Source organism: Herpailurus yagouaroundi, unplaced genomic scaffold (genome assembly GCF_014898765.1).
Source record: "Herpailurus yagouaroundi ecotype Mexico unplaced genomic scaffold, PumYag 186, whole genome shotgun sequence".
NCBI lineage: Eukaryota > Metazoa > Chordata > Mammalia > Carnivora > Felidae > Herpailurus > Herpailurus yagouaroundi.
The window spans coordinates 19,670,356-19,680,152 of NW_024412417.1; the positions used below are offsets into that span (position 1 = coordinate 19,670,356).

Below are 9,797 nucleotides of genomic sequence, written 5' to 3' on the forward strand. Positions count from 1 at the left end.
CCACCTATATGCAGATTTTTTACAGTATAGTTCTGTAAATGGATTTTCCTTACGGTTTTCTTATTAACATTTTCTTTTCTCTAGTTTATTTTATTGTAAGAATACAGTATACAACACATATCATGTACAAAATATGCATTAACAGCCTGTTTATGTTCTTAGCAAGGCGTCTAGTCAACAGGAGGCTACTGGTAGTTAAGTTTGAGGGGAGTCAAAAGTTATACCTGGATTTTCGAGTGCACAGGGGTTGACTCCCCAAACTCCCATGTTGTTCAGGAGTCAACTATAATTATAAAAATTCCATTGACACTTTCGATTTAATTGTGAAAAACAGGGTTTTTGTTCCAACCTTCATTAGATTCTCATAAAGTACTCAGGGAAAAATATCCCATCTGTCTATGAACAATATTTCAAACCTCACTGGTCACTAACTTCCCTCCACCTTCAAAGCTTTTCCATACTCCTATGCTTTATGGTGACATGTTTTTAATGAGTTGAAAGAGGAGCAGTCACACTCCGCCATGTTTATTTCTTTCAGTTTTTAATGTGAGTAATAAATATTTCCATTTATTTTTTAATTCACTCTCAATGACAACCCACCTAATGGCATGTTAATCTCTTCATGTTTTTCCCCCTATATAGACATATGGCCATTAAAACCAACAACTGTTGTATTTCTTTTAAATCACATAAACAATTAGAGTTACAGAAAGTGACCCACTAGTCCCAGGTTTTTGAGGACTTTCTAGATTTAAGCACTGAAAAGTCCCATGTCCAGAGAACTTTTTTGATCCTGGACCAATTGAGACACTTGGTCTTTCTACATTATCCATATTGGACAAATACATAGCAATTGTCTTTAACATATCCCAAATCGTTACATAATGAAGCATAATGAAAATAGCATTGGACTTGGGACTCAGAATTGCTGGTTTCAAGTAAGTCCTGGCTTTGCATTCAACTTTTGCTGTGACTTCAACAAGTCAAACATTCAAGGTTCTCATTTACACAATGAAACTGGAATACTGGTCTTTGCTACACTAGGGCTATAGTCAAGGCCATTGTAATAATGGTCATGCATACAGAATCTTGATGAAGAAAAAAAGTTTCACATATGTTTTCTCATCTGATCTTAAAATTTAGCACAGAAGTTGCTAAGTGGTATTCCTACCTATTCATGGTGGTAACTAAAATTTAGAAGTTAAAATGAAGTATTACACATGAAGTTAAAGTTCATTTTGCAGATATTTCATGTCCAAACATATACACAAACAGCTTTATGTTTAATCAATAATAAAAATTCACATCTCTTCTGGCATTCCAATTTATTCTGTCATAAGAGAGTTGCCCAACTCTCCCTTTAACTTTTGTAATGCAAATGGCTTCTTAGTCCAAAAAGAATCAGTAAGAAAAGATCATGTTAAGTACTGCTTCCACCAGTGAGCATTTTCACATATAATTATACAGATGCTATTTTTCTAGGGTAACCCATTTCTTTGTAACTACACAATGTGCTTGTGTACAACCAGATTCTGAAAATAGACTTCCAGTTAGCCCTTTACAAGCTCTGTGACCTTGAGCCAGTTGTATAGCCTTGCTGTGCCTATATCTGTGCATTTGCATTTGTAGAATGGAAATAATAATAGTGCCTACCACATAGGATTGTTATGAGGACTACATGGATGGATACAGGAGAAAAGCCTTGAACAATACCTGGACCAGTCCAACTATTCTAAAAAGTGTTTTATCATGCTTATTACTTTGAGGCACTCACTGCCCTCAAGGAGAGGACAAGATATTGACTAAATTTGACTATGGCACTCAAGGAGCATTATATACACTTTGGGGGAAGTGATCCTGGGTCATGGGTCAAGCAAGGTGACCGCAAAGAACACCGTGTTTATTCTCTTCCTTTAACTTAGAAAAGGGGCCTAACCTTTCTCTGCATTCATTTCCTTATATGCTTTATAGAATCAACTGTTGAAAACCTTCATCCCAAATCATTTCCAGGTTTCAGATATGTTTAGTCTTCAATAACTTCTCTTCCCAAATAGGACATCAGAACTTTGAACCTTTCAGGCACATACCAGGGTCAACAAAAATAGTTTCTGTCTCTATCTCAGTGCCTTCTATTCTGAATATTTGTGTTAATAATGTGCTTCCTCGGTGCTCTAAGCCAAAAGATTGTTTTCATCCTAACCCTTTCACAGGTTGCCTTCAAAGAAACGTTGCCAGAACATCAATATTTTCTCCATTAGAAAGCTTAAGAATTGTTTCCCACTTAATTCAGTAAAAATGTGGGTATAATTGGGGATGTCTCACTCAGACAGCTGAGCTGTCATCAGGCGAGGTCATGGTGACTATTTGGCACAGCCCCTCCGCAGTCCTGTCTTGCTGTCCCTGCTTCCCCACCCTCTCCTTAGTCCCTTCCTAATTCTTTCACTACACCGGGGAGATGATCAGTGATGTACTGCTGGGAACAACTATTGAAAGTGCAATTATTCCTTGCCCTACTCCTGCTGAAATGCAGCTCATCATATCGTACTTGGTTTTATTAATTACCAAACTTTTCCTTTAACTCTTTCAACAGCATGGTACCTACTACTCAGTCTTCTTCATCGGAGAAACAAAAGTGTCTTAAAGAAGGTAATGAGATCTTTTCACTTTTTTCTACCTGGTGTATTTAATCATTACGGGCCAATGGGAATGGCATCTAAGGAGGGTGCGGGGACTGTAGGGAAGCTTGCATGACATTTTCCAAGCTTGGAACCCATCTCCAGAGCTACACAGAGCTAACGTACCAATGGCCACAGTGGCCCTTGATTCAGCTCAGCCACACTACAACCCTGGCTACCTTCCTGATTTCCTTCATGGTCCCGTTCAGGTACCTGCAGCAGTATCGTCCCCAAAGTAGAAGGTCATGGGATTACACAAGCTTGGAGTTGGGTTCCTCCAAACAAAAGTGACCCAATCAGTCAATTTTCGCCTGTTTAAATTTCCCGTTAAGGCTCTTCAGAGATTCAAGTTCAGCAATGTACCCAGGGGTTTGTCTTATGGATGGCTAATGTTCTTCCTTATGTTCATTTACACATTTCTCTGCCACATTCCAGACTGCTTTATCTCTGGATAAAGCAGATATCCCTATCTTTTACTTTTATCTCTGCTATATTCCACACTTGCTTGTTTGATTCTCCTAATTAATGAGGCTTTTCTTTTACTATCTTACCAATATGGAGAGTCATTTCTTTATTTTTTTTTTAAGTCCCTTGTATTCTGGAGGCTGGAATTCACATCCCATTACTCGATCTCCCCTTAAGTATCAAGAGTAATCAGTTATTGAGTTCTAATGATTCCTCTTCCATGGATTTGTATCACATCTTCTCTCTCTCTTTTTTAATCCCTATGACACAATCCTAATAAAAACAGCAACCACTACAGTTTACTGAAGGGATTTGTCACAGAGATTGGAACTTCTGCAACTGTGGCAGCTGGTTAAGTGGTCTTTTCAAGATTAATGTCTTTGCATCTCGTTAGAGCTTAAAATCTACTCGTTAGACAGTCATTCCCAGGAAGGGAAGATGGAGATAAAGGAGGGGAGAGCAAGGAAAAGTTGGAATCCATGAACATGATCTGGAATCCACAAGGAAAGACTGAAATCCCTGTGATGACACAGGTTTCCTCTGACACAGGTTGCCTATTGCCTCTGTCTGACCTTGATGATGTAAGTATCTACAGAAATCAGGGCCTTTCATCACGGACTTAAACACACACAACTGGCCCAGGATTCAGAGATGCTGAAGAAGGATCCCAAGGAAGGTGGGATGCTTGCAGGCCTGACTGCCGCCTCTAGTGAATGGGTTGGACATGTTGTGTGAGTTACAAAGTGCGTGTAGCTTCCCTTCTGCCCCCCACGTAGCTTGCAAGGAGCTCCCTTGTGGCTCACCCTATCTGGAAACATACAGAAAAAGGAATTCTGAGAAAAGTAGTTCAGCCTAGCGAAGTTGATGCATTACAAAGGTGCTCCTCATATTTTCCAATTAATTGCTCATGACAGTTTTGAGTTGCATTTCCTATTTTGCCAGTGATTCACAACCCACCCTAATTAGGACTAGAAACTTGCTTTATTCTCTTATGAAGGTCTTAAGGTATTACTGAATTCCTATGTTTTGCCTGTACTATGCCACTTAAAATTTAATTGGATACTCACTTAAGTTAGCCTAATTAACTTCTCTATTGGTTAGAATTGCATTTCTCTGCAAATAACATTAAAGTTAAAGAAACAAACAAAAATTATACCTTAAACAAAGTTAAAAAGTATTTCTTTTTCACCTAAAAGAAGTAGGAGTCTTGAGCTGGTTTGTCCATGAACATAAGAAACTCAGGCTTCTTCTATCAATAAGATAAGTCCTAGCACCTGTAAAGTTACTTCACGGTCCATGAAGGCTGCTAGATCTCCAACCATTGCACCTAGTTTCCAGGAAGAGACAAAAATTCAAAGAACTTACCTCCCAGCTCCCTTACAGATTTCTTGAAGATTTCCTGCAAATCCTGAAGAGCAACTTCCACTTGCATTTCAGAGCTTCAAGAGGAGCTGAGAATTAAAGCCAGAGCAAAGTACATTGCTCAGCAGGAAATGAATATTAAGAAGGAAATAGCAACGTCTGCTGCAATTTCTAAGAAGAAATACTCCCTACACAAATCATACTTCCCAAGATGACATACTACTTCCTTCATTAGGAATGAGAACATTATCCAATATGAGGGTGGGCTTTAAGAAAACAGTTAATTTTGTGTCAGGTGACTTCATTCAACATTGCCAACAAATACTTTTGAAGCTGTGCACTTACAGTATGGAGATTACAAAGAAAGTCTTCAAACGCTGAAGCTGAAGCAGTGGAGATGATACAGAAGTTTTGCAGTCTTTGCAGGAAATGTGAATTACTGCAAAAGTTGTGCAGAGAGTTATGAGAGCTCAGTGGGGCGCTAGGTGCCCATCAGCAGGAACTGGACACTGATGAATACAGGACTGAGACTGCACGTTGAGATCTACGTGAAGCCATCACGATTTCAACGAGCTTGTGGAGAGTGCAGGGGTCAAACACACAGGGGTTTATTAGTGTATCAGAGGGCCTTTTCCCAGTCAAGAGAAGGAAGGGGCCCTAAGAAGAAAAATTTGATAAGGATACAGAGACCTGCAGAAGTGGAGGAAGCTATGAGGAATTTACTTTGGACACAGATCAGTGTCTGTTGAATATTACAGCATGTGAGCCTGAATTACCCACAATTCCTCACAAGTATTGCTTTAAAGGTAGTGATTCATCCACCTGATCACACCAGCATCGAAACACTTTCCTGTCTTCATCATTAAGAGTGTTATGCCAGGCAAAACATAACTGTGATGAAACCAATTCAGTGTTCTGTCTTTGTACTACCTTCCCCCTTAGCATTTAAAAAAAAAAAAAAGAAGTTTGTTTCTCAAAAAAAAGTATTTGTCACTTAGCCAAGTTGATTTTTATATATGAAATATGATGACACTCTAACGAGACTAGTATCTCACAGATGCAGTGGCATTTATGCATCCTAGTGAATACCATTTCCTTCAAAGTGTTGTGGGGGCTGAGGCGCCTGGGTGGCTCAGTTGGTTAAATGTCCAACTTCGGCTCAGGTCACGATCTTGCTGTTCATGAGTTTGAGCCCCAAGTATGGTTCTGTGCTGACAGCTCAGAACCTGGAGACTGCTTCACATTCTGTGTCTCCCTCTCTTTCTGCTCCTCCCCCACTCACACTCTGCCTGTCTCTCCCTCTCTCAAAAATATATAAACAAACATTTTTAAAAACACAGTGTCATGGGGGAAGAAAGCACAGTTACAGTGGCTGTTTTGGGAGCTCATGTTCTAGAATTCAACAGTGGCGGGAGGGGGGGCGGGGAGCACTCTCACATATGCTTCTTGTTTTCCATCCCGCTTAAGTAAAGGAGGTCCCAAAGAATGAGTCTGTTCAAATGGTAGGCACTGCAGAGGCCCAGAGCATGTAGTTAAGGGCACAGGCTCCAAGGACAGGGCACCCAAGTTCAAATCCCAGCTCTGCTCCACAGAAGCCGGGTGAGTTTCTTACCACCTTTTTTGTCTGTTTTCTTACTAGCAAAGTGGGGATGTGAAAAACAGTTCTACATCAAAGGGTCTTGGGCAGGTCTGAGGCTCCGGGTCAGGTTTAAGTTATTTTAGCTGTGAGGAGAAGATCCCTGGGAACAACAAAAAGAGGAATATGGAATTGCTGATAAGTAAGAACATTAAACTTCTATTTTTTCCTCACAAAATATTCTTAAGCAATTAAGATAAATCTGAACAACCAAGTACCTGCTATTTAAAAAAAAAATAAAAATGGAGCATTTTTTATAATTCATGTCTTAAATCTTTTAAAAATAACAGATTCTCAATAATGTAAAGAAAGAGCAGAACAAGGTGTTTCTAAATTAGCATTCCTGTTTTGAGGACAAATTAAAAGTTACTGAGAAATGAAGGGGGAGGCTCACGTTCCTCATTTAGCTTGCCTTCAAGCGTGTGGAGTCTAAGCTCTATGCTCTGGAACGATCTTACTGCGACCCCTCAGTAATCCTATGTACATGGAATTATGTCAGCTTGACAGGTCAAATTTAATTTGAGGGAACAAATTGGAAAAGTAGAATGAGTTATTGGGTAGTTTTAAAGATCTTCAAATTGGAGATTTTTTGTAGTCTTTACAGATTAATTACAGTCTTACTGAATTTATCAAATCTATTTTTATTCCTCATTAAGAACTGAGTGGTTATCGCCAAACCACATGTAAAAACAGGACTGCCATCTGTGTAGTTACAAGGCCCCGGTGGAGATGGATCCATCGGGCTCCATGACTCTCTCAGAGCTCAGGACAGCAGACCAACCAAGTGTGCCTGCCAGCATCAAGTGGGTCTTGCCGTGAAACTGCTCACACGCTCCAGAAATATTTATGTGCATTTGGGGTTTTGCACGAGTATGTAAATTCATATGTGTGGAAATGTATGGAAACGACAGTTTTGACCAAAAGTGTGTTTCTTTTTTCCCAGATAGACCCAGATTTGAAGAATTCACACGGGTCCTTGATTGTGTGTTTAGGTACTTCGCAACTCATGGCCGTGGTTAGAACGTTCTAGTTCTTGGCCATGGCTGTTTTCTTCATTCATCTTTGAAAGGATACATTTGTTTTCAGGCAGCATATCCTTATTTATGCAACATGTATAGGCTTTCTTTCTGGTTGTGAGCATTGTACAAACAGTACCTGAAAGTAATTTCTACGATGAGCTTGAATCAGATGGAGGGGAAAACCTTTATTAATGCACAAAGCAAAATTCTTTCAAATCAAGATGAAAGACTGTTTTCAGAGTACACATTTGCAATGGATTTCAAATATCATTTTTCCTTTTTTTTCCTATTATTTATTTTTCCCCCTGTTTCAAAGTGTTAATCTGATGCTTTGAGAAAGTTTTCTTTAAAAAAAAATTTTAAGATGCTCATTATGAACTCACTATAAGCAGTTCAAAGGAAAATCCCTAGGACTCCTGTAAGTTTCAGGAGATGTGAAGAACACTTTTGTGTCTGGTATGATATTATATTTTGACCTTCAGAACACTAGCAGGGATGTCAGTAGGAGGCAGCAGACATATATGAGCATTATATGGGTGTATAAAAAGATAAAGCATCATTTTCCAAAAGAGTTCTACTGGACTAGGACATGAAACACACACACACACACACACACACACACACACACACACACACAGTGGGCAGGGTGGGGGAGGAAAGGAAGAGAAGACAGAATTCCATGGTCAAATACATTGGGGAAATGTTATATACTCTATCCCTTCATAGAGATATCCAATACATTTCCTAATTTTAAAAGGTATGAAACACTCTGTAATGAAGAAATCTGTTTAACCGACAATTTCTCCACGTGTTTGAACCACAGAATCCTTATTATTTGGGATTAGCTGGACTTGAGTTTTCAGTAAAACACTTTGAGTTCTCAGTAAAACAGTAATCACCAGATAAGGTCTGTACCAAGGACTAGCCAATGCATTAATTTTTAAATAACTCTCCTGGAAACTTTAGTCATATTTTTCCTGTGAGCTAAATTATTTTGTCTGTACAGTAGTCATTCGTGCTGTTTGAACCTCTATAAGTTCAGAGGCTAACACTGGAATGTTAAAGTTTTGTCTGTAGAAGCCAGGAGATGAAGCCTTATTTAAATCAAGAGATAATTACTTTTCTAACCCTAGTACTAGTTTGGCAATGGTCTTTTCTTCTTCCACTCCCAGGTAAAAATTACAATAGTTTACACATATCTCCCATTTGCCCATTGTGGAGTGAATAGTATCTCCCGAGAAGCAGACAGGTAAGATCACCCGCCATTTTATTAAGAAGAAAACGGAGCTTCTCAGGTGCTAAGGAACTTCACTAGTAAGGAGCAAGAAGAACCAAACCTAGGTCTGTCTGACTCCACCAGCTCTCCTCTGGATCACACAACCTCCCTCCACCGTGAGTTTACCTGCCTTCCTAAGGGCGGTTACCTTAAACTAATCACCGCCACTGCACACCTCTGTCATCACCATCATCACCCTGTGTTACAATTAATGACTTACTCGTGCTCTTCTTTACCATTTGTGGAGTCTGCCACACTGTCCCTGAGTGACAATGTCTTTTGTCTCAAAATATCCAGAATTTACCATAGGGCCTTGGCAAATTGCAAATATAATAACAGCTAGCACCGATTAGGCAGTTACTTTGTGTCAGGACTTGATTTAGATGCTTTAAATGTATTACCTCAATTTCTCCTAAGCACTATTATCATCTTCGTGTTACAGATGAGAAACCTCAGGCTCAGAGATGTTAAGCAACCTGCCCAAGAAAACACACCCAGTAAATGAAAGGGAGCAAGATCTGAGCATAGTACAGACAAGTGAACTCCCTGCTGAATTATAAATGAGTAAAAAGAGCTGCAACATTATTGAGTTCTTTTTTTTTTAAGTTTATTTATTTGTTTTGAGACAGAGAGAGAGAGAGAGAGAGAGAGAGCACAAGCAGGGGAAGGGCAGAGAGAGAGAGAGAGAGAGGTAGAGAATCCTAAGTAGGCTCCACACTGTCAGTGCGGGGAGTCCCTCCCATGCAGGGCTTAGTCCTAAGAACTTTGAGATCATGACCTGAGCTGAAATCAAGAGTCAGATGCCTAAGAGACTGAGCCACCCAGGTGCCCCTAAATTCTTCTGTGCTAGGCATCTTTCTAAACTGTATATGAATTGTGACTTTTATTCTTTACAATTCTACAATTCTTTTACAGGGTGGGTGATTATTAACCACCTGCTTTTTAGAGAGGGAAGTTGAGCAGAGAGACCTTTAATAACATATTCAAAGCCACAAAGCCTAGTAAGTGACAGGACCACGATTAGAACTGACTCCAGAACCAAAGTTTTATCAATGAATAATTAAGTTTTTAGAAAATGAACTAATTACAACACAACTCAGTAGAGAATCACAGACCTAAATTCTTTTTCATTCCTAAGAAGCAACAAAAAGTGTTGTCACATTCTTCAAAATTCTGGCTCTCCCTAAATGAGAGTGAATATTTTGGTACAACATTCCTTCTTGTGGCTTGTATATTTAAAACAAAATTAATTAAGATTTTGATTTGGCCTCTCTTGAGAGAAAGAGATTTGAAATATTTGAAACCAATTATCAAAAAAGAAAGCAAATCATCAAAAGAATAGCCTCTAGATATTTTCAAAATTC

The 9,797-nt window shown here is 39.2% G+C and overlaps 1 long non-coding RNA gene across 1 annotated transcript; it reads left to right on the plus strand.

Moving 5' to 3' along the window:
• Positions 1-2,590: 2,590 nt before the first annotated feature.
• LOC121042864 (uncharacterized) lies at positions 2,591-5,448 on the plus strand. The gene is made up of 2 exons (XR_005796497.1): positions 2,591-2,646; positions 3,690-5,448. It is a non-coding gene; the product is annotated as an uncharacterized LOC121042864 (long non-coding RNA).
• The last annotated feature ends 4,349 nt before the right edge of the window (positions 5,449-9,797 follow it).